General features: G+C 31.7%; 2 non-coding genes across 2 annotated transcripts; both read right to left on the bottom strand.

Moving 5' to 3' along the window:
• Window positions 1-5,102: 5,102 nt before the first annotated feature.
• LOC123668019 lies at window positions 5,103-5,209 on the bottom strand. The gene has a single exon (XR_006745511.1). It is a non-coding gene; the product is annotated as a U6 spliceosomal RNA (small nuclear RNA).
• A 15,511-nt stretch (window positions 5,210-20,720) lies between these two features.
• Window positions 20,721-20,792, bottom strand: Trnae-uuc. Its single transcript has one exon. It is a non-coding gene; the product is annotated as a tRNA-Glu (tRNA).
• Window positions 20,793-27,375: the final 6,583 nt, after the last annotated feature.

The following is a 27,375-nucleotide window of genomic DNA, read 5'->3' on the forward strand; positions in this document are numbered from 1 at the left end:
GTCTTAACCAAAAGGATATTACATTTAGATTTAATGATTGTTTCAACATTGAACCTAATTCTTAAAAGGAAGATGTTTTCCTTGGTTTTAAGCTAACCGACATTTAGTACTCAATGTTGACTGTACTAAGAAGTTGAAATAACCTAACTGAGGGCAAAGCGGGAAATATCCTTCTCAAAATCTAGAGCAGCCCGACTGGGGTTATACCTCGACGTTACAAAAGATCATCATTATCATCATCATTACAGCCTATACAGTCCACTGCTGGACATAGGCCTCGACAAGTTTACGCCAAAAATAACGTGAACTCATGTGTTTTGCCCATAGTCACCACGCTGGGCAGGCGGGTTTGTGACCGCAGGGCTCGCTTTGTCGCACCGAAGACGCTGCTGCCCGTCTTCGGCCTGTGTATTTCAAAGCCAGCAATTGGATGGTTATCCCGCCACCGGTCAGCTTTATAAGTTCCAAGGTGGTAGTAGAACTGTGTTATCTCTTAGTCGCCTCTTACGACAGACACCCACGGGAAGAGAAGGGGTGGCTATATTATTTAGTACCGTAGCCATACAGTACAAAAGATCACAGCTAAATAATACTGCTCTCAAGCAGAATTGTGTCTCTGTTAGTGAGTAAGGTGAACAGAGCTCCTGGGGGGATTGGGGATAGGGACGGCAACGCGCTTGCTATGCTTCTGGTATTGCAGACGTCTATAAGCTACGGTAATCGCTTACCATTAGGTGAGCCGTACGCTTTTTACCAATCGACTTGTTTATAAAAAAAATTAAACCCTGTTCAATTGAAATAGAGAACACAATTGAAGTAGGACATGGCAAATATAAGTCTTCCCCAAAATCTATAGCAGATCAAATATGAACGTACCTCATCTTTACAGAAGATCACAGCCAAATACCGCTCTCAAGAATTGTCAGAGCTCATAGAAATAATTATTTAATCATAACATAGACTTGCGTTTGCAGTTCCGCTTTTGTACGATAACATTTATTGTAAATTACTTTTTTCTTCAGAGTATATAAGTTTTATTTAAATCAAAAAACTTAGCAATTAGTTATGAAACAAATGGACGTATATTATTGGATATGTTTTATTGTGTGCTAGCAACCATTATTTAAATAAATAACTTGACTTTTCGCTTATTTTATTATTAATTTAGTTGAAGACAAGAAAAGCCAGATAAAAATACTAATCCCAGAAATACCTCTACAAAAGACCACAGACCTCGTCCGCATAATTTATAATACATCTTAATTTTCAAATCATATCCTTGCCATTAGCGTTTTCGAAACTCGTATCGATTGTTTCGAGAAATCGTTTTTTTTTATCATTTTACTGTCGATTTATATAAAAAATGTAATAAGCAGCTTCTGTATTAAAAAGTATTTCATGCGTTTATATAATTGTATGTTAAGGAATTTCAAAGAAAGAAGAGTTAACATTTGATTGTACCCTTTTTGTTTTACGATATCTTTGCCCGTTTTAAATTGTTTTAAAAACATTTCCTTAAATTGATAGGAATTAAATGATGGTTAATTTTATTGATGTGGGATTCAGAGAAAATATATCTTATTAAAATTTTGGAGTAGACTGCAGAAATACCTTCATCTTATAACTAATAAAAGTTTAATAAAAAAAGTAATTTTATTATATATAAAATTCTCGTGTCAATGTTAGTTAAAATACTCCTCCGAAACGGCTAGACCGATTTTTATGAAATTTTGTGTGCATATCGGGTAGGTCTAAGAATTGGCCAACATCTATTTTTCATACCCCTAAGTTATAAGGGGGAGGATTAAGGGAGTTAATAACATATATGGCAAAACAACGTTTGCGGGGTCAGCTATTAATTTAATAATAATTCAACCTTTGGTTCGTAAAACGAGAAAACATTTTGTTCCCTCCTGTCCTTTTTTCTAGAAAATTCTTCAATAACACTGCACAGTGTACAATGTGCCAATTAATATTCAACATTCTTTTTTTATCATAAAATACAAACAAATAACACTCTTTCTAAGTCGTCCGTTTAGATTTTCATAATATTATAAAATGATTACAAACCTATTTATATTCATTATACAAATAATAATCAAAAATAACGCCATGAAATAACGTTATTATGAAATACTAAATTAGATAATTTAAAACATTACAAAACAAATTTATAGTAACAATATGAAACGGACCAATTAAGTGAAATCGAATTAATTATTAAAATGCATCAAATTGCTTTTAATGTAACGCTTGTTCATTTTGGTATCACTCTTAATTTTGTAGTTGACTTACAAAAACGTTTCCTCAGGCGAGAAAGATTTCAAACAGTTTTGACACAGAGCTAGTAAAGTTTTAGAGATGATCTGAATAAAAAGAAATAATACACATCCAGAATTAATAATAATAATAGTTTTATTAGAAACAGTACGAGATTCTATTTTTAAAATAATGAATCACGAAAAGTACGCGCGTTACTTTCGAACCACTGCACTAAATTGAATGTTTCTTTTGTTAACCGACTTCCAAAAAAGGAAGAGGTTCTCAATTCGACTGTATTTTTTTCAGAACTTTTGACCGTGTGGACCGACTTCGACAATATTTTTTTAATCGAAAGGTGGTGTGTGTCAATTGGTCCCATTTAAATTTATTTGAGATCTAACAACTACTTTTCGAGTTATATCTAATAATGCGTTTTTACTTGACGCTTTTTTCGTCGACCTACGTTGTATTATACCGCATAACTTTCTACTGGATGTACCGATTTTGATAATTCTTTGTTTGTTGGAAAGGAGATATCCCTTAGTTTAGTACCATGATAAGGAAACTAGGATCTCATGATGGTATCCCAGAGAAATCGAGGGAAACCCTTAAACATCCGCAATAACTTTTTACTGGGTGTACCGATTTTGATAATTCTTTTTTTTTTGTTGGAAAGAAGATATCCCTAGTTTAGTACCATGATAAGGAAACCAGGATCTGATGATGGGATCCCAGAGAAATCGAGGAAAGCACTCGAAAATCCGCAATAACTTTTTACTGGGTGTATCGATTTTGATAATTTTTAATTTAATCGAAAGCTGATGTTTGTCACGTGGTCACATATAAATTTTATTGAGATCTGATAACCACTTTTTGAGTAATCTTTGATAACGCATAGTTACTTGACTATTTTTTCGTCGATCTACGTTGTATTACTCGTCGATGTAATTGAAGTCAGTTTTTTTTTAGTTTGCGAGCAAAAACAATTATACTGTATTGTGATTGCCAGGAAAGGATTATAGTTAAAAAAAAATAAAAAGGAAACTGCTTAAATTAGCTCCATTTTTTAAATTTTTGCAATCTTCTAATTTACAATAGTATAGATATAGTATACTTATTTCAATATCTAGGTTCTTCCCCAGTCGGGATGCTCCAGATTTTGAGCAAATATATTTTGCTATGCCCTATCTCAGTTAAGTATCATATGTTAGTTGATAATTATGTATATAAAATTTTTTTCGTTTAAGCAAGTTAATCTAACCGATCTGTCAAATATGAAATTCTTATCTGTCATAAAGTCTATATATTAGTTTTACTATCTTTTTTCTGTTCTAAAAAACTTCGCAATAAAATTCTAAGCATCCATTTTTGATATTGTGACTTCTGATTGTACGCAAGTCTGTATAACGGGTATCAAACACCCTACCATTAGTTGCGATATAGCATTGTTTATTTCGGTCCAGAAACTGTGGTAACTATTAAATTACATATTTATGCTATTGTGGATTACTCGGAAATCGAAATGTTTTAACTACATATTTATCCTGTTTCACTCGCATTTATCCATAATTAACTTCTAATCTAAATGTTGAATAAAATAAAATTATGTGGTGTCATGGGACACCAGGTAGGAACGAAGTTCCTTGGGATAGTATAGAAGCAACACAATTTGAAAAAAAAATGTTGAATTTTATATATTTTTTCTAGTTCTTGATTTTTTTTTAATTTTGTTGATTGGTTTTTAATTAAGTACATAAAAGTATTTAAGAAATTTAGTATTTTAGAAAATAACAAATATCGTAAAATAAAATAAATCAAACAAAATAATAATAATAATAATTCAAACTATTATAAAGTGAAATAAAAAAACATATGGCTTTATTTATTTTTGTCGACAGTATAAAATTACATAAATAATCTTAAAAAAGTTTACTAGCAATATTTTAGTTTTACAAACGTCATATTATACAGTCGTGTGACTGATATTACGTCACTTCCGTTATATACCTATTTTTCTTACGGTTTTAGTACGACATTTTTTTCAGTTTGGTCGCCCAGCCAAATGACAAACCTGCCGTAAGGAACTTCGTTCCAAAAAATAATTTTAATTATTTATCTATCATTGTATTCATGTGTTGAGTAAGGTAACCAGAGCTCCTGGGAAGGGTTGGTGGTAGGATCGGCAACACGCTTGCGATACTATTGGTGTTGCAGGAGTTTATAAGCTACCGTAATCGCTTATCATCAGGTTAAATAAAATAAACACAATTTTATCTTAATCTAAATTTTAGTTACCGAGTTTATCGATTTTTATTAAAGAGTGACAAACAGCCATACATGATATTCTTACTCATATAGTATGATGACAATAGCTAATATTGATAATAATGACTAACAAATGTCAGTAGTTTCGTGGGTGTAGAATTTGGAATTAGTTAAATAAATAATTACATTAATAACTCCGCTTCTAGGCAAACAGCCGATCTATATAAAGCTATAATTTTTTTTAGATTTTAATTAAGAAATGTGTTTTAGGACTTATTAACATACGGCTTTATCTAAAACAACAATTTAAAAATACTGTGTTTGATTTCAAACAAAGAAAAACATTTAAACCTTAAATTTACATGGATAAGTACCGTAGCTACTTGACGTAGCAAGCCATGGATAAGTAATGAAATGAGAAACATCATAAACGTAGGTAGTCGAAAAATTAGTCAAATTAAACACGCATTTTAGGGATAACTCAACAATTACTCGTTATATCTCACTCAAATTTAAATGGGATCACATGACAAGCCTCAGCTTTCGATTAAATTTTTTTGTTAAAAACCTTTAAAAAAAATGTGGAACGCTTCACGATTTTGCGTGTCATCCTTGCGCAGGGGCCATGCTAATCTTCTCTGTATCGTTCCAATTTTAGTATATGTACTGCCGAAGCGAGTACGACTATTCGACATTTACATTTGTATATATACTTACAAGCGTTGAAAATGTTAATAGCGCGATGCAGAATTTTAAACTAGCCCGTTGGCGCAGTTTGTAGTGACCCTGCTTTCTGCTCCGAGGGTTGTGGGTTCGATTCCCACCCCGAATTAGGGTGTAATATAAATATTTATTTATATATTCTTATATGTTTATTTTTTATTTTTTATTTATTCTTATATTTAATACCTTTGCATATAACTAATTGTAATTTTTTTAAACATGCAAATCTGTTGGTGGTTCTAATTAAATAAATAAATAAAAATAAAATAAATATGTATTATTAATAAATATATTTATCGAAAAAAAACATATTATTATGTAGCTATACCAGTCGGCTGTTACCTATAACACAAGTATTAAGTTGCTTTCTTTAGGAAGAGATAACCGTGTATGTATTGTGTAGAAAAAAGCAAGTTTAGTTTATTAACTATGTACAATAATTATTTGTTCTATATTTTTTATATATTAATTAAAATCTCTATATTTTTAATATGTTTAATTAAAGTCATAAAAAATTGCCTATTCTATATAAATTTATACAAATCACTTTTAGAATTTAATGTATCTAATCAATTATGTGTATTTTAATATTTATTTTATTAATTTTTATTTTTAATAATTTACTTTTCGATTTACAAAACTAAAACCTGTTCACGATTTTTCAACGGCCATTCTTTATATTCTGTTCGAAGTTTAAAACGAAAAAAAAAAAATTACACTCGTTCTTTCTTTATTTAATAAAAGCTTGCTAATATTTATAAAAGTTAAAAAAATACTCAAAGAAAAAGGTACGTTATACCTAAATAGATGTTAATCCATAATAACAGAATAGGCAGGATAGGAAGCTTTGCGAGTAAAACCACGAGACGCGTCTAGTCAATAAATAAGCATCCTTCAATAAAGACGGTAGTTAGCGATTTCTTTAGTTCTTATATTTGATTCGTTAATGGTTTTTATACACATGGAATAAAATTACATTGAACGTTTATCAATGAATCTAGTAGTATACTATAAAAGTGAAAGTTTGTATGTATGTTGTCACTGAACAGATAGTGATGAAATTTGGTGATAGGGCTAAATCTGGAATAGTATAAGCAACACCTTTACATATAAATAGGTAGCCAGTCAATGAAGCCTGTAATATTACTAGTCCCCTCCGTCCAGGAGTTAATTCACTACAGGAACACAATGGTACGTAAGAGTAATGTTATTTTGATGTGATCTCCTGTAAGGTTAAGGTACTTACCCAGTCAGGCTTAAGATTTGTGTGAAATATTCCCTGCTGTCTCCTACCTCAGTAAAACTAATTTTAATTTCCAAAAAACGAGTGTTCTTTAGACCCTGTGTTTAGACCACACGACTGAAGTAAAACTTCTTTTTTTTTAAAGCAACGGAGGAAGAGGGTGCAAACGGATAGTTGACTCACCTGGTGGTAAGTGAAAACAACATCCACAGACACCCGCTACATCAGAGGATTAGCAGGTGCGTTGCCGGCTTTTCAGACAGGGGGGCAGCAATAGACTTGCACAATGGGCCTGCACTGTCTCTTACATTGAAACGTAACTGGCTATGAGTGAAAGAGAGAAAGAAAGTGTGTGCTCCCCAAGTCGAACGTGCGTAAAGAAGCTACACTTCAAAAAGTACGGTATTCTTGTGGCAAATTTTGACGCAGACAAAGTCACACTCAAAAACTAGTATAACATCTTATTTAACCGCTAATAATCAATCAAACAACTCACGGGACCACCCACAAAAATCGCTTGAAACCAACTTGAAATGAAAAAACTGACTTTCTTAGTACCAAATATAATCCATCAAAATATTTGCCTCCCTCAAGCGTTTAGGAAAACAAGATAAAACTTTTATCTGAGGATTGTTTACGGAGGTTTTTTTGTAGGGTTCCGAGCTCAACGGGTTGCAACGAACCCTAGTACTAACGGGCCATCCGAGAGTTACGTCACACGTTAGGGGGGCACGGAGTTCCACGAAGTGTAGAAGATCATTGATCTACCACTATGACAAAGTTGTATAATAAAACTACTCGAATTCTTACATTAATAGTTCGACTAAACTATCGTCCGTGTGTTTACTTAATCAGTCAATAGTTTGAATGAGTAATGGCTCAGTAGTGACCCAGTTACAATTGGCAAGACTATCTGTTCGATTCCCGTGAGATGAATAATATATAAGACATTGTGGAGAATGAACTTTGTGGATTACTTTATACAATTATTTGTTAGTTGATTGTTTTGTATTCAATCCCGTTCTAGTTGAAAGTTTACGACTGCGTGAAAAAGTTTCAGGTTGTAATGTAATATAACATTTTTTGATGACAATAGTGAGTTTTGCCTATTATATATTAATGGAATGTGTTAAGAACGAAACCAGAAGACGCCAATTTTTTCCTAATAAACTGTTTTATACGAATGTTGGAGAATGTAATAGTATTTTGACAAAACCAGAATCTATTTCGGCAAAGAAATTGTTGCGACATATCGCAGTAGCGGCAAAGCTCTTTAATAAAAAAAGTGAGTTTATCCTATGATTTAGGACACAATATTTTTAATCCGAAATTTGCCACATTTCCTTACGAAAAGTGTAGAAATTATTTTGATTGCAATCTTGTTTATATAGGACTCAGCCTGTAACATCCCACTGCTGGGCATATGCTTCTCTATGTAAGAGAAGGTACAGCTTAATCGACCACGCTGCTCCAATGCGGGTTGACACATATATTACCTACTACGAGTAACGATCGCTATCACACATATAGACCTGTCTATGATAACAACCGGGACCGACAGCTTAACGTGCTCTCTATTAAAAAATTACTAATCTGTAATTCTCATTACCACGTAGTTCAATTAGATTTATTCTGTTTTTTTTTTTTTTTTTGTCATTCCGTAACTGCCAACATTCAGGCAAACAGATACACCACTACTGGAACGGTTGTCATTCTTTAGATGTTTTTTATCAGTGGCTTACACTTTTTTAGTTGAGAACTTATTTATCTGATTGCAATTAACGCTATTTGACATATATGACGGTATCCAACAGATAAAGGTTCATAAAATATTATTCATTTTCACCATCGAATTAAGGCATAGGTATTTCTATTTGCAAATATGAACCAAAAAGTTATAATTTCTTAACTGAGACGAAACAAGCTCTTAATAGCCTATTCTACTTTCTACTGTTAGAGACTATTCGTAACTTATGTACAGGATAAACTTTACCCATAACCAATAAAACAGACTCTCAGTGCGTTTAAACTGCCATCAATTTAGCAATCTTAAAGCGATCAATTGCAATTAGCAATGACATTACGCCATTTACACAAGCAATTTAAATAAAATTGATACAGTTTCTCGGAAGTCGAATAGATTATTAGGACAAGGCGTTAAACAAAACTATTACGTAATTTTAAGTTATAAACTAATGTTTATTATAAGCTGAAGAGTTTGTTTGTTCAAATGCGATAATATCAGGAACTACTGGCTCGAATTTCAAAATTATTTTTGTGTTGTCAGTCAGTCAGTTCAGCCAATTCAGTCCACTGCTGGACATAGGCCTCCCCAAGTAGTCGCCATTTTTTTTGTGTTGTATAGTCTGTTTATCGAGCAAGGGTATGGGGTATACAATATCTTAGTACGTTTTTTCCTTAAATTCAGGCCGGTGAAATCGTGGGCCACAGCGAGTTCCTATATAAAACAAGCTGGAGTTAGTTATAATAATTAACATTGTAATTCATTTTTTTTTAAATCTTTAAGCTAATATTTTTAAATACACACACATTATTACATAAAGGTACACAGATATGTATAAGAATTCAAATATTTTTTACAATAAAGTTGTTTCATAATAAATATTTATAATTTTAAATAAATATTTACTTTATAAATATTTACATAATATGCTTGTATATTGTTGTAAAAGCTATCATTCTTTTAATAAACATGCTAAATACCGAACAAAAACAAAAAAAAAAGTATGTATATTTACTTATTTACTTATACATTACACATTGTACATTGTACATAACAAACACTATAACTCCCTAAATAAATATTAACTCCTTGACACTTCAAGTAGGTTGAAAAAAGTGTTCGATTTTTAAACTGACTTGTTATATTGCCAGCCAATATTCTTTTATGACATATTTATAAAAAAATCAGATTCCATACACTTGAATTAATACTAAATGATATTAAATTTTACAGAATTTATATATTTTATATATTCTTTCTTAATATATATATTTCCTAAAACTACAGAGGTGGCAAACAAGCGTATGTACCGCGTAATTGTAAGTGGTTACGAAGCAACACAAGCGCTTTGCCAACCCTAGCTCCGAACTTTCTCAGCTCTGGTCACCTTACTCACACAGCGACACAATGTGGCTTGAAAACAGTATTATTTAGCTTAATATTCTGTTAGATCGAGATACTTCTTCAGTCGGACTGCTCGATATTTTGACCAAAAAAAAATAATTTAAACAAGCTACAAGTTAGATATAGCTAGCTTTATTCAAAAATAAACTATTATAATAATAAATCAACAGTAAATCATTCGTTTAAGTATCGAGCGCAATCGTTTCGGCGAATCGATTTCTTTACGGTACAATCGTAATCGATTCGACGCTTAACGGTATCGATTTTTTTTAAATAATACTAGCTGACCTGGCGTACTGTGTAATACCTTATTTTTACTTTTTATGAATATAATAAATACTTATATCGAAATAAAAAAAAAAAAAACTATATTTTAAGTTGAACAAAGTTGCATATCTGTGAAAATTTTCATTAAAATCGGTCGTGTAGTTTCGGAGATTAGCCCGGACAAACATATCTCATATTTTATATAGTCTATAGACTAGCTGTAGTCCGCGTCTTTGCGCGTGGCTTACACAATTTAAACCTACGTCAAAAAAAAAGGACGTTCTTAATTCAATTCTATGCTTTTTTTAATGATTATAATACTTATTAATCAAATGTTGGTAAAAGTAGAGAATGTATTTATTGTGACGACAATGTTTTAATGCGTTATTTCTATGATTTAAATTAAATTTAAAAAAAAAACCAAATATTTTTATAAATATACTTTGGATTTCGATAAGACACTTCAACATAAATGTTTTTAAAAAATTTGTTAATACATCATTAAAATAATTATAAATTACGTCATTAGTTCTGAATCAAAGCCAACGTGACTATGCCCACACGTCTTTGTGGGGCTTTGTAATGTTAGTTTTTAACATAACAAGTGATCTATATTAATTAGGAACCGGTTTTTTAGTCTAGGACAATGTTGTAGATTCAAATCTTCTGAGATATTGTGATGAAAAAGAAAATATTGAAATATAACTTCAACATATATAACTAATTTTTATTATATATTTTTTTTGAGTTACGATTCAATAATTGTGTTTGCTCACAAACGAAAAAAAAACCGACTTCAATTACATCGACAAGTAATACAACGTAGATCGACGAAAAAATAGTTAAGCAACTACGCGTTATCAAAGATTACTCAAAAACTAGTTATCAGATCTCGATAAAATTTATATGTGACCACATGATAAACATCAGCTTTCGATTAAATTAAAAATTATCAAAATCGGTACACCCAGTAAAAAGTTATTACGGATTTTCGAGAGTTTTCCTCGATTTCTCTGGGATCCCATCATCATATACTGGTTTCCTTATCACGGTACTAAACTAGGGATATCCCCTTTCCAACAAAAGAAGAATTATCAAAATCGGTACATCCAGTAGAAAGTTATGCGGTATAATACAACGTAGGTCGACGAAAAAAGCGCCAAGTAAAAACGCATTATTAGATATAACTCGAAAAGTAATTGTTAGATTTCAAATAAATTTAAATGGGACCAATTGACACACACCACCTTTCGATTAAAACAAAATTTGTCGAAATCGGTCTACCCGGTCAAAAGTTCTGATGTAACATACATAAAAAAAAAAAAAAAAAAAATACAGTCGAATTGAGAACCTCCTCCTTTTTTGGAAGTCGGTTAAAAAGAGAATCATTGTATCTGAAGATAGATGAATTAAAAATAAAAGGACATATAAGTAGTGTTCTTAGTACTTATTTAAAAACTAAATACCTCTTAATATTGACGACGCGTTTTTGCAGCTGTCACAGCACTGGCTGTTGCGCTGGCTGTCGCGGTTTTGATCCCCTCTCACTACAAACATTTTTAATTGGCTATGGCCAATATAGACGTTTGTCATGGTCTGAGCGTTTGTGCTTGTGTGTTGTGTTTCCGGACCCCCGACACAGGAGAAAATCCTACTGAGTAGCGTTGAATGTGAAGCGTTTATATATGATTTTTAATATTCGGTTACTTATCTAAGTTCCTAGACTCGCTACTTAACCCGTCTTATTTCAAGTTCCGTTTAAAATTCGTCGTTAATGATAGCCTATACATTTTAAATGGTTTTCGTTTTTTTTGTATATAAAATTAAACACTACATATATTAATAAATTAAACTATTTACGTTCTAAGTTTCATCATTGACTAAAGTTAGTTCAACATACTTCCAAAGTCCAATCATTTCACACGCTTTTATTTTTATATATTATCATTAACAAATAATTATATATATCTCGTTTTTGGGCCGTTGAGTGTGAAGCGTTCACTTGCTTGTAATAGAATCATCATCATCATCATCATCATCATCATCACTTCAGCCTATCGCAGTCCACTGCTGAACATACGAGTAAGCCTCCCCAAGTTCACGCCAAACATCACGGTTTTTCGTAATAAAATGATAAACTTATTTATATTAGTATTTTATTAAACAAACATCCATAGTCCATTGATATATTATATCATTTATATATTATCATTTAATACTATACCAAACTTATTTATACCACATTTGACACTTCTACATTAACCAATAACCTTTAAAGTCAGATATTTGAAAACTTTGAAACTAAACTCTTCCCCCATTGCGACCGTTATCAAAATTATTACATACCTAATCAAAAATACTGTACAAATCGAGTTAAACGCACCCTTATCGAAATCACCCTACAGTTTTGTTCACACACATATTTTCACCCTTAAGCTTTTGATATAAGGGTACTTTTTATAGATTAGTATAATTTTGATTCGTTCAATCCGTAAAATTTGATCAGTACAACAACCTTTGGATTTACTGATATTTATACTCTGTTGGCTTAGGGTTGTCAGACAGAGTTACCGACTTATTATTTTTTTTTTTTTTTGATAGAATTAGTTCGGCATACAAGCGTACGTCTCATCTGATGGTAAACGATTATAGTTGCATATGCAATAGCAGTACAGTTGCATATGCAATACCAAAAGCATCGCAAGCGCGTTGTCGATCCTAACCTCAATCCTCCCCGGGAGCTCTAGTCATCTTACTACAGGACCAGAACACTGCTTGAAAGCAGTGTTATGTAGCTGTGATCTTCTGTAAGGTCGAGGTACTACCCCAGTCGGGCTGCTCCAGATTTTGAGCAGGATATTTCTTGATGTACCCCTACCACTGTAAAAATCGCTAAACGTGTGATTTTATTTAAAATTTACATTAAAATAGCAACCGCTATGCTTTTTCTTGAATATACCGATTATATTTGACCCAACTTATCAATGTTTGTAAATTGTATTTATTATAATGAAACAACTTTTTCGGATTTTATCGTGGTTTAGTAGTTTCTTTAGATGCCCGATGTTTCGGATACTACATTATAATGAGTGGAATTCGCGTAAACATTAGAAAACAAGAATCTCATCCTCTATAAGTTTTATAATAACTGAAAATATGATAAAGAACACGAAAGTATTTGGATAAAACTGATTTTCGTGTTATTTGACCTTGAATATCTTAGAGGGCACGAGATTTTGTAAGATTAACAATGTTTAGAATTACCAAATAAAGGTTTATCTAAAATTTCATCCTCTCGTCTTTCATCTCGAGGCTTAGACGTATTTTGAGATTTTCAGTAATGCTCATAGTAAACTAACTTGCCGATTTTTTTTTTTTTTTTATTAAACCTTGTCCTAACAATAACAAACATAAGAACTATCCGTTTTAGTTCAGTCGTTAAGAAGTTATGTACGTACATACATTTTGGCGTTTCATTTTGTTTACATATTTATTTAGTATAGAAATTCGTAACTACCGCATGTATTTGTTGTTGTGGTATTTTCGTGTGACGCCAAATTTGATAAATTCATGTTATAAAAACTATAATCCATTTTAGGACAACCCTATTATTTACACTTAAATAAAATTTACAAAAAATAATCTGAAATTTCTTATTAAAGTTTTTTTTATCACTATCTTGTTTCCTTTCAATAAATGTAATGTTGTTTTTATTGTACATGTTATTTTAATTTCCATAAAAAATATGTTACACGATGTTTAATAGATAAGTAAATAACTGTTAAAATTATCTTTTTCTTTGCGTGCCGCTAAACTTTGTAATCGTTAAAAGCGTGTCCCGACAATAAACAATAATCACCAAATTAGCAAAAGTAAAAATTACATAATTATACATTCGCTAATTAAAAATAAATATTCATATTTATTTATTTGCAGGCGTACATATACAATGGTATCTGCTTTTTTTATATACTTAGTTCGGCAAACAAGCGTACGGCCCACCCGATGGTAAGCGATTACCGTAGCTTATAGACGCCTGTAACACCAGAAATATCACAAACGCGTTACTGACCCTAACCCTTATTCCTCTCAGGAGCTCACTTCACTCACCAACAGGAACACAACACTGCTTAAAAACAGTATTACTTACCAGTGATCTTCTGTAAGATCCAGGTACCATCCCAGTCCCAGTCGGGCTGCTATAATTTGAGCAGAAAACTTCCTGCTGTCCCTACTTCACTTCATAACCTGCTTACCATCATATGAGCCGTACGCTTGTTTGCCAACCTATCGTATAAAAAAAATAGCTTAAGAGAAACTGCGTAGGTCATTTAATCACGGTGACATAAGTTCGTATTTTAAAAATCTTGGAAACATTTAAAACGCGTGGGATTTGATTACAACTTAATATCACGAATTTTAACAAAATATATATATATATTTTAAGAAGATTTATGGTGAACGATAATTACTTGAACAATAAATAAAATATGGCCTACACCTTTTTTAGATGAACAAATATTTATATTTAATTGTAGCTATAAAATTTCGATATATCTCTCTTAGAGTTATAAATACGTTGTTAATTTATAAAATATACATTTGACAGTTTTTATATAAGCCAATATGAATTTTAAATTGACCTTTATAATGAGGAAGTCGATTCCAACCCACAAATTGTCAGTCAGATTATTGAGATTCCTATTGCAAAAAAACTGACTAGCTCGTTGGCTGAGTTTGCCATAACCCTGATTCGTGCTCCGGGGGTTGTAGTTTCCATTCCCGTCCCGAGTCTGAGTGTAATATATATTTATTTATATATGAAATACTTGTAAGTATATTTGTCAAATTCACGCTCACTCACTTCAGCAAATCGCAGTCCACTGGTGGACATAGCCCCCACAAGTTCGCCCCAAAAATGGTGTGAACTCATCTGTTGCCATTTAAATTTAATCAAAAGTTTTTGAGTCATACTTATAATGCGTAATTACTTGACTACTTTTTCGTTGACCTACGTTGTATTAAACTTCATAACTTTTCACTGGGAATACCTGGGTATATTGAGATCTGACAAGTACTTTTCACTGGGTATACCTGGGTACACACTGGGTATATCTCAATATACCCATATTGAGATCTGACAACTACCTACTTTTTGAGTAATCTTTGATAACGCGCATATACTAGAATATTTTTTTGCCTTTTTACGTTGTATTACTTGTCTATGTAATTAAAGTCGGTTTATTTTTTCGTTTCCGAGCAAACACAATAGATAAATATATTAAACTTTATTATTTACTAGCATCCCGCCCCGGCTTCGCACGGGTATTTAACAAAAATTTAAAATATTATTTTTCCCTATATTTCGAAAATATAATAAAAATATAGTTTATGTCATCCGCCATTCATCATTCGCCATCATTAAACCATTTATCCATTAAATTAATAAAAAAATATGCCCGTTCATATTTAACCTAGCTTACAGAGTTGCGTACATCTTAACAATTATTTTGTGAAATTTAAATGTTTATTATTTTATTTTTAGAGATTTAAACTCACCAGTCGATAACCCTATACTCACCCTTGTAAAATCATGTTTATCTAATAACACATCCTTTATCCGAAACTCGACCGGACGGACATGTGTTAAAATTTATCTATTTATAAACATATTAAACAATTGACATGTATATTATTAATTAATTAAAATAAATTACTATATAAATAAAATTAGATTTAAATTATACATTTCTTATAATAAATTTTAATATAAATATTTAAATTAAAAAAATCCAAACAATTTTTTTTAAATAAATAATAAATAATTTAACTCATGTATGCCCACAGCAGGGAATTTTCTGCTCAAAATATGAATGAGCCCGACTGGGGTAGTACCTCGACCTTACATAAGATCACAGCTAAATAATGCTGTTTTCAAGCAGTATTGTGTTCCTGTTGGTTAGTAAGGTGACCAGAGGAGGAATTGGGGATAGGGTCGGCAACGCGTTTGCGATGCTTCTGGCGTTGCAGACGTCCATAATAAGCTACGTTACGTAAATCGCTTACAATCAGGCGAGCCGTAAGCTTGTTTGCCGACCTAGTTATATAAAAAAAAATTTTTTGAAACGTTTCAAAATTTAATGCTAATTTTGTGTCTAGGATGTGAGCAGAGAATGGCATACCACAATATACAATGAACATCACAATAATTATGATTAGTTTTTGAAATGCTTTCAAACTTACTAAAGATTACCTACAAAACTAAAAAAAAACGAGTGTCCTCTAGACGATACGACTGAAGTAAAACTTCTTTAGCTCCATCTAACTTATATCTCCCTCTCAACTTGCGTTCGCCTTGCTCGATCACACTTTTCGTAACGCTCTCGTCACGCATTCACCAGCTTACTTCCCAAGTCAAGCTTGCGTAAAGAAGTTTTACTTCACGTAATTGTCAAAATTTATTACATCGTTTAAGTGATATTTCGAAACACACAAACAGACACGAATGACACGACTTACCCTTGCGTAATCGGATAATTAAAGAAACTAACTGATATAATTGATTTTACTTACAACTATGTAAGGCACGTGATGTCACTTGCAACAAATTTCTATTTATTATATAAATAGAATTTATTAATGATTTTGGACGTAAAACTTTTTTTTATGCACACTTGACTTGGGTTTGCGAAAAAGGTGAACGGACTAGGTGAACGGAGTAAGAGAGAGAAAGGTGCGACACATATTTTCTTCTTCTCTTTCTCTCATACCCAGATACATTTCCTATATCTAAGACACAGTGCAGGCCTATTGTACAGAAGTTGTACCTTGGTCGTGTGATCTAAAGCACACATTTTTATTTCTGTGTATGCTGTTATTAGTTTTTCAAAGTATATTTTTTTTTTCACTACAATTGTGGCACACGCGCTTGTAATACCAGAAGCACCGGAAGCGCGTTGCCGACCCTACCTTCACCGGGAAAGTAATTTTGATGATCGAGTCATCAATTTCTAATATCAACCAAATATCAATTTCTTATATCAAACAAACAGACAATTTCACCATTTTTTATAATAGAGTAAATAAAAAATAGTACTATCTCCGTGAACTTAAAAATTCTTCTAAATTATCGGCCCGTGACTCTATGCGCATGTCGTGTGGTTTAGGGTTCCTTGGGATAATCGGAAAACATAACTGAAACATAAAATATACAATCCCAAGCATGTTTACAAATTAAATAAATTAATATTTAATTTTCTTAAAACGAAGTTGCCTTGTCTCAAATTAAACAATTTTTAAGTATTGTAGAAATTTACAAAGTATTCAGAACAATATTAACATATTTAACGTTACATACATATTTTTTTATATGTGGTTTTTTTTGCATATTTAAGTCCTTATAAAGATAAAATACAGACCAATATGATTGGACATCACAATAATTATGACAGGTTTTTGAAATGCTTTCAAGCCTTCAGTCCCTTCAAAACTAAAAAAAGAGTATCACTTTTGACCGTTCAGTAGTTAGACATTGCGGTGATTATTTTTTTATCTATAGATATTTTAATGTTTTAGTGTATTTCTAAAATTGAAAACACTAATATAAAATGTAATCGACAAATACTAAAAATCGTATTTTTTTTAGATAATTAAATAATTAAATATATATAGAAGAATCTTACGTTAGTAATTGTCAAAATTGATTAAATTGTTTAACTGATATTTCATAACACAGATTAAAAATTAATATAGAATCTGCATAGTGCAAAATATAATATTAGTTTATAGTATACGTGTACAAATCCATATTTTGTCCTATGTAACCATAAAATTTAAAAGAATTTAGCCACCCCCTCTCTTCCCGTGGGTGTCGTAAGAGGCGACTAAGGGATAACAAGGTTCCACAACCACCTTGGAACTTAAGAAGCCGACCGATGGCGGGATAACCATCCAACTGCTGGCTTTGAAATACACAGGCCGAAGACGGGCAGCAGCGTCTTCGGTGCGACAAAGCCAGTACTGCGGTCACCAACCCGCCTGCCCAGCGTGGTGACTATGGGCAAAACACATGAGTTCACGTTATTTTTGGCGTAAACTTGTGGAGGCCTATGTCCAGCAGTGGACTGTATAGGCTGTAATGATGATGATGATGAACCATAAAATATATACAGATCACTCTTGACTTTTTCTGTCAGAAGATGAAATGGTTACTCGTCACGATGTCAAAGTTTCTCAGGGGATTTCGGGGTCAGTGTCACGATTTGGTTCGATTTGGGGTCAACGAAAAAAAAATTGTTTGAAATAAAAAACTTATCAACGAAATAACTGCTTGTTCATCCAACGTTCTATACTAGACTATATCATGGTTTTACTTACATTTTAAAGTCTGCTACTTCCGGGTAATGCGGCTTTATAATGATTTAATGTCTATCAAAATCATAACAGTACTTTTAAAACTAACACGTTTTTAAAGAAATTAGTATTTTTCCAGCCCTGCGGTCACTAACCCAGCGTGGTGACTATGCGCACACGAGTTGTTAAGGCCTATGTCCAGCAGTGGACTGCGAAAGGCTAAAATGATGATCCTACTGTGCTCTACTTTAATTGACCGTATTAGTGCGTTAACGATACATAACAAAGGAAATAATTTAAAAACATATATATCTTTGTAAGGAAGAAAGGATATCGCGTTTTGTGTGTAAATCTTAACTGACCCTAAAACAAAGCCACATAGGTACAAATATTTGTTTTTATGACGAAGCCCTTTTTAAAGAAATTTCGGTACTTTTTCTGACGCAAGCTTTAATAACATCTGCGTCATTGTTTTACCCGACTTAAAAAAAGATGTTACCTAACAACTTTTTACTGAGTGGCCCGATTTTGATAATTCCTTTTATAATCGAAAGCTGGTGTTTATCGTGTGATTACAGTTAGTGCAATCCAGTTCATCTTGCTCAAATTTAAATGGGGCCATGACTACACAGACGGAGATACGAAAGGCACCAGCATTCGAATAAAAAAGTATGTGTGTACTTATGTACGCACGTAAGAAGTTATACTTCATTGGCTAGCTAACGTCGCGTTGCTAACTTCTTCTTCGTTGAGTAGCTATCTTCAGGGTGTCGGTTTTTTTGTGACGGTGTTCGCGCGCGTCCTAAACATTACTCTCATCACTTTCCGCGCCAAAAGAAGTATAACTTCAAAAAAGAATCATTAAAATCATCAAGCAAAAAATAACACAAACAAATTGTCGAATTGAGAAGTCCTTCAGTCAGATAAAAAGAATAATAAAAATCTGATACTAGCAGTATACTCAAAATGTATTTGAAATATAAAATGAACAAATAATTAAAAAAAAAACTCAACTTCAAATCGACCTCATAATTGCAACGTGACCTAGAAAGTCTAGATTGACCTATTAAGGCCACGCTTCGCAATACACGAACAGTACACGTCGATTAGCTCGTATAAATACACGGATACACATAAAACTTAAACTATGTACGTAAAATAAATATATAAAATTAGCTAACTCAGCGAGATTCATGCCATCGTATTTTTTTTTTCGTGAATGATCGTTTTTTTTTTTTGTACAAACGTTCCGGTCAACCGGCAGAGTAGCAGCGTAGAGGATAACCCATCAGTGACTTCAAACCTTGTCCTGAAAATAACAAATTTAAAAAAAAAAACTTGTACACGCACACACATCAGCCAATCGCAGTTCACTGCTGGACATAGCCTCCACAAATTCGCGCCAAAAATGGCGTGAACTCGTGTGTTGCCCGTAGTCACCACGCTGGGCAGGCGAGTTGGTGACCACAAGGTTGGCTTTGTCGCACCGAAGACGCTGCCCGTCTTTGGCCTGTGTATTTCAAAGCCAGCAGTTAGGTAGTAATCCCGCCATCGGTCGGCTTTTTAAATTCCAAGGTGGTAGTGGAATTTTGTACAGTAGTTCAGACATTATGTGCATGCATTTCTACGATTTTATTTATATAGATAAATACACATAAATATTTTAAAATTTATTTTTAAGTCAGAGTGTGTAAATTATATCGTATTTGTAAGTAAGCGTGTGTGTGTCAGTAATCACGAAAGCTTAAAATTAAAACGGTTCCAGACGTGCATTGCGTTTCTAACAGAAGAATAATGCCAAAGGCTTCGTAAATAGAGTGAAAGAGATTATATTTTTAATGATAATATTAATAATAATTGTTTATTTGTAAGAACATGGTGTTGAAGTTGTACAAGGTTAACATTAGTATACCCCAAAGATATTCTACCTTACGGTATGCAAATATTAAATATCAATGTGGTTCAATACCAATATATTTTTAACATTAACAGTACCTAGATTATTGATCTTAACTGTAGATTATTTATCATTGAATTATTTATTCATTATTAAATTATTAATTCATTATTAATATATGATATAATTTCTTCCTAAAACTATATAATTAATATAACCATAATTGAAACGTTTCCTAGATGCCACGTTTAATTAATTGGTACAGTTTACACATTACTTAATTTTATTTTTTATTGCAGACAGCGGGAAGAAGCAGGACTGGACGGATGGTGAAAATAAGGAGCGGCCATGTCCAGCAGTGGACAGCTTGCGAGAAAACACAATTATACAATAGAAGTTATCGGATAAAAGTTTTAATTTACCGATATATGATTTATATGAGAAAACTAAGATATTTTTATTTTAAATTGTTGAAATATCTATTCTTATATATATATTAAGAAAAAAACTTAAAAAGTCTAAGTATTAAGTAGTATAAAAGCTAAAAAATACTTTTAAAAAAATTCCCGTACCGGGAATCGAACCCGAGCCTCCTGGGTGAAAGCCAGGTATCCTAGCCACTAGACCATACGGGAGATGGTAAATGTATTGAAATAGCGATTCTTAATCTTCAATACAGACATAATATCAAAATTATCATATTTTTTGTTATATAAATAATCTATGCCATAATATTTATTTTACTTTTATCTATAATGATAAAGATTAGAAAAAATATTTTGTGATATTTTATATTTTATTAAATTTAATACTTAAGTACTACTTGAGTATGTAAATCTTTTTTTTTTCAAATAAATACTAAGAATCAAAAGCGAAATTTTAAATAATTTTATGTATAAATCGTTTTACAAGGACCAATACAATCAAAACATTTATTAAAAATACAACCTTGTCGAAATAACATGACGTTATGTTGCTTTGAAACGGCGAATGAAAATGAAAAGAATAATACAATAACACGGTACCAGAGTGATGAATGTGCCTTTTTTTATGATGTGTGAGTTTAATACTATGAGAATGATACAATTATTCGTCTTAAAAACAACAATTGTGAATACTTCATGTATTTGTCACATTTCTGATTTTTTATTGAGTCATATCGCTTCAGTTTGTAATATCGGTTTGCTGCCCAAATACCTCATTTCCCAGTTGTTTATGTTAGTTTTTGAGTTACATATAATTTTTAATATATTTTTATAGTTATAAAGTCATTAAATATTTAACGTTACGCTACGTTTCAGCCTGCAATATTCCACTACTGTGCATAGACCTCTTTCCCCATGTAGGAGAAGGATCAGAGCTTAATCCACACGCTGCTCCAACGCAGGTTGGCGGATATATTCCCAACTATGAGTAACGATCGCTATCAGATGAACATGATAGCAACCGAGAGGGCTTAACGTGCTCTCCAAGACACGGTGGGGCAACCCACAAGGACTGCACAAACACACAGACATCTGTATGGCCAATACATGCCATGTGCGGAGATCGAATCTGGTATCAATATCTGGGCGTAATAAATAGGGTATATTTGTATATTATTTATGTATATTTAGCAAAAATGTTACCTATATCAGTCATTAATCCCTTAAGAACCCTACACCTTATTTGACTGTCTCAATTTAAGCATATAGAATAGGCATTTACTGTAACACTTGCGTCAATAGTGATACAGCTAAAATGTACAAAGAGTTACTCATCATTTGAATATAATAGTCTGTGGTTTATGACTGGATAAAAAACCCATTTGAAAGAATTCATTATTTTGTTTCACAAACAAAAAGTTTGTTCACGTTTCTGCTAATTTTAAGTAATTTAAATGTACCTATGAATAGACCTTTTGTGACTAATGACTAATGATATATTTATTTAATAAGTACAGGCTGATTAGTGAACTTTGTACCGCCATGTTGTTTTTCTTTATGTATATTTATTTATTTTATTTATTTATTCTTAATGTACACCGACATGCAGACACATATAAAGAAAGATAGAATACAAGATGTACAAAGGCGATCTTATCGCTAAATAGCGATTTCTTCAAGATAACCTTTGGGTACTGGACACGATACAGTAGCGGCGGTTAGAAGTGTGCACAAATTAAGGAGGATAAATCAATAATAAATAGATAAAAACTACGATATGATAGACTTACATAATTATTAAAAAAAACATATAAATAAGTAAATATTTTAGCATATAATATATAATACACATATACACACAAATACATACATACATACGTACGTACACATACATAAATATATACATACATATACATAACTACATTGAGACATACATATAATATCATAATAATATGCATAAAAAATAATTAGATACATATAAAATACATTAACAAATAATTATTTACTAACAATAATATATAAATATCATACAAATAAATGTTATTAACGATATGTAGATAGAAAATGTAATATAAATATGTTATGTAATATATCTTTTTTTTTAATTTTCCTTTATAACGTAGTCTTGTCAAGAATAAACAAAATTAATTAAGTTATAAAATAAATAAATGTCAATTTTTTTATTTTATGTGGTGGATAGAGATTTTGACCACTTCGTGAAACGTCAAGTCAAAAAAGAAAAAAACACAGCACAGATAAAAACAATTTAATAAACACTTAAAAAGACCACACACGTGTAACGACAAGCTTTTAATAATTTCAATAATTATGATTGTCATAACATTATTTGTTTAAGCCGTATAATAAATCGATTGTTGTCATCTTCGTAGCTTGTATGATTAAAAAAAAAACGACAACGCCTGCTGAGTTTAAATAATTGTTGTTGGGTGGTAATAACGTATAAAAGTTATACTGGACATTTTTCCCGACTTCACACATAAATAATTATAATAAAATTTCTATTATTAATTGGTTAAAATACACGATTAAGATTTAAAGGCATTGTATGTCTATAAATCTTATTATGATCTTATATAGCCTATTGAGTTTTTCTTTTTTACCTGTCATATGTGATGCTATATATGGCCCATGGTTATTTTTTTTTTTATAGTTTGAACTTCTTCTTTAAGAAAGAGATATTTGTCGAATGTTTATCTTCTCATATATATACATATATATGATATGTTTATAGTGTATGCATTTCTAAAATTATGACAAACTATTTCATTCCGCTTTGAATTATCAAGTGTGAAACGGTTATTTACATATTTATTTATTTATTTATTTATTTTATTTCTTACATCTAATATTACAGGCATAACCCAATTCATTAGACATAGTAAAGAAGACAAAAAGCAAAAGGAAAAAAATATATAATATGTTCTTTTATATATATTTATTTCACGCTTTTGAACAGTGATAAATATAATTATATATTCAATAATAATCGACTTTCATTAGTCGTTATTAATTCTATATCATTCTTCCTTTCTATGAAAAAAATTTCAATGCCCACAAATACATATTGACTATATACAGTACCTACTCTAACTAATACCTCTGTTTCGTATATATTTAAAACTAAAATACTTTTATATTGAATCAAAAAATTACTTTGTCAAGCCTTCAAATGTACTTTGGAATCGTCATTTTTCAAATTAAAATTATATTCATTTTATTAAACAAATTAAAGACAATGTGAAACTACCGCCGATTATGAATATAGATTCTGCAGAGAAAATCGGCTGAAAATTACGCAGTTACTCTTTAAAAAAAATCTGTGATAACTCTTTTAAATTGTCATTTTATAAATTAAAACCTCATTCGATTTCAACAAAATATAATTGAAGTAAAGCTACCGTTGTTTCGGAACGTTTCTGCTGAGAATAATCTGCAAGAACCTCCGCAGTTATAATGTATGCCTTATGTACATATGCTAAGTACATACGAGTATGTCCGTTATCATCATCAAACAATGCTTGTACATTATTTTACCGGACACAATTCCTCGTATTTTCGTCCCGTACGTGTCTGTAGTGTCATCGAGGAGTGTCCGAGAGTACTCGCGCTATTGCACGTGTATTTGATACTATACAATATACTTTGTTTGTCTCTGTATATTTGTTGTTTTTATATTATTATTAACTAACACTATATATAAGATTGATTTTTCATACTAATATGTAATCATAAGTTATGGCCATCGTCTCAGATAAAATGAATAAATAAATACTTTAGAGAAAACAGCCATAATAATAGTTGAGGTACGAAATACAAAACAGCGATAGTAATGTTTTAATTGCATTATTATTTCTATGTATGAGTATGAATCTAATTATTATGTTATGCTGTGATGATATTGTGTTATATTGTACTAGTTAACATGAGAGATATATTTATAGTAATAATTATATAATAATAATTAATTCAATAAAAAATGAATCGGGAAAATTTGTTAATAAGGGCAAAACTCAAGAACGGCTAAATCAATATGGCTGTTTTTTTAAGTTTCTAATACTTTTTTTGACAGTTTTTACGCAATGGAAACATAAAAAAATTGCGTAAAAACTGTAAAATTTAATAAAACCTAAAATTTCATAAACCTAATCTGTACATGTTAAGCACTTAGCAAGAAAGTGGATCTGTCAGATCAGTTACTATAACATAAAACATTATATTACACTATGATTATTATATTTTTTGATTTTATCTTTAACAATGGTTATTTCTTACAAACTCTAAAAGTATCTAATGAAAAGTGAACTTATACTAAGCTCGCTTTTTTACAATTAAACATTTGAATAGGCTGTATACATAGAAGCTCGGGTGAAAGTAACGTCAACAATTTGTATCGCTCCACTTTTGTTTCAAATCTCAAAATTTTTGATATACAAATGTTATTCTTATTAAATATACCACATTTATTTATGGTTAATTAGAATTGAAAGTGTAAAAAAATAACAGTTTTAGGGTATTATACTAAAAAAATGACAATAATACCCTTCTCAAGGCTACTACTACCTGTCTTGATAACTGCGTTCATAGACAAAAAACGCACCTTTTCATATCATTTTTTGCACTTTTTTTTACTACAGGAGCAAACAGTTATAACTACTGGAATAGATAGAGTATTTTGTTAGATTATCAACTGACTTTATTGATTGTCAATTGACTATTTGGCAAAAAACAATATTACTTTATTTTTGCACATAATGTGTTATTTGATTGTTGCTACAGAAAGGGTCCGCTGGCTAGCAATATTCTTCTTTTTTTAAATATTTATTTAAAGTTTCTACTGGAATCCCGTCTAAAATGTTTTTTGATGCATTAAATATTTTTATGATAACCTCATTACTTTTCAATTTACCCTAATCAATGCATCCTTAACTAACTGATGTGGCAAACTTCCTAGCGCCCTATATTTTATTATGAATATATCGATGTCAGTTTAGACACGCGACTGAAGCCTTAGTAGGCTACTCTTTAAGTATGATTACCGGGATATTCAAAAGTATATTTATTTATTTCTCGTAAGAGACATTGCGCGTCTTTCTCTCAGACCTCAATGTCATTCCTCAGCGTTACTGTTTCCAACATTTTCATTCCCCATTTTTTAATCCACAGGTTTTATATTGTTTGTTAAAGAGTACACCACAAAAACAAAAAAAAAATATGTATCGAATGCACTCACCACAACGCGCAAACAAACCGATATAACTACAAACGCGTGTCAAAGCGTATCCCGTCAAATATTAGTCATTTGTTCACATTACGAGCCTCAAAAACACCGCCCTGTGGGAAACATCGAAAACACATAACTTTACATTGTGATAACAAATATTTTATCTGTATTTAGTTAGGAAATCTGATTATATTATACTTATATACAGTAGCTTGTAGATTAGCATTCGCCCGCAGTTTCACTCACAGCTGATATCCAAACTCACTGGTTTTTTATGGAATACTTTTGACATGGTCGAAGTTTTTAAATTGAACCAAAACGAATATATATGGATGGGATTTATAAAGCAATTTAGCTAATGGTGATCTCTTTTATTTGGAAAAGATGTTTTTTGACCAAAATAATTTGAAAATCCATGTGTTAGACGATAAGCTGGAGCAGTGGTCACGGCAGGTGAGTGGTGCGGTAGAGGTTGCAAATTCAATCCCCGTACCTGACAAAATGTTTTATAGACCATATACATGTTGATAGTTATTACATTTTTCTGATTTTTTTGCATTGTGGTTTAATTTACACCTATTATTGCAAATCTTATTCCGTATAATCCCCTTTTATGTCGACTTGGATTCCATCGGAGAAGACTATGCAAGATAAACATATGCATGTATTTCTAGTATGGTGACTGTTCTCGTAGGTCTCACACTCTCACACTGAGTCAGAGGAAACGTAAAATATATTAGTCCTGGTCGTTGCAATAAACATCAGATAACAATCTTTACACTTCTAAATTATGCGCTGAACCAACCTTGACTAATTTCAGACCGTTTTCGTGTAAAGGAGTGGTTTTTGTCCAACAATTACATGTTTACTGGCTGATTCATTTCTGTTCATTTCATAACAGCGAAGAAAAATTGCGAATTGTGCTGATTTATCGTATGTAATTATATAGAGGACAACGTCACAACTGACATAATTATCAATGTCAGCCTAAACTGATGGGAGTTTGAAATTTTATTAGAATTTTTACAGAGATCCTATTAAGCAATTCGGAGCAATTATCTCAACTCTAAAGAAAATCACAACTAAATAGTACTGCTATCCAGTAAGTAGTTTTGTGATCCTCACGTAGCACTGTACATCAAGAAATATCCTGCTCAAAATCTGGAGCAGCCCATCCGGGGAAGTATCTCGACCTTCCAGAAGATCACACTAAATAATCCTATTTTCCTGTTGTGAGTAAGATGAAGAAGCTCTTGGGGAGGTTAGGGGGTAAGGTCGGCAGCGCGTTTGCGATGCTTTTGGTATTGCAGGCGTCTATAGGCTACGGTAATTGCTTACCATCAGGTGAGCTGTACCTTTGTGGGCAGGTGGCTTGCTGGCCAAAATTTCCTAAAAAGTCATATAAAGAGCGAGCTCACTTATAAATTTATTATATATTGTTCAAAGTTAAGCCCTTTAATGGAACTAAAATAGGCTAACACTTTAGTCCAACATTAACCGGTCAACGTCTAATTCTTGCGGAGTTTGTGCTTCTAACAAATCCGCATATCC

The sequence above is a fragment of the Melitaea cinxia genome, chromosome 29 (genome assembly GCF_905220565.1).
Source record: "Melitaea cinxia chromosome 29, ilMelCinx1.1, whole genome shotgun sequence".
NCBI lineage: Eukaryota > Metazoa > Arthropoda > Insecta > Lepidoptera > Nymphalidae > Melitaea > Melitaea cinxia.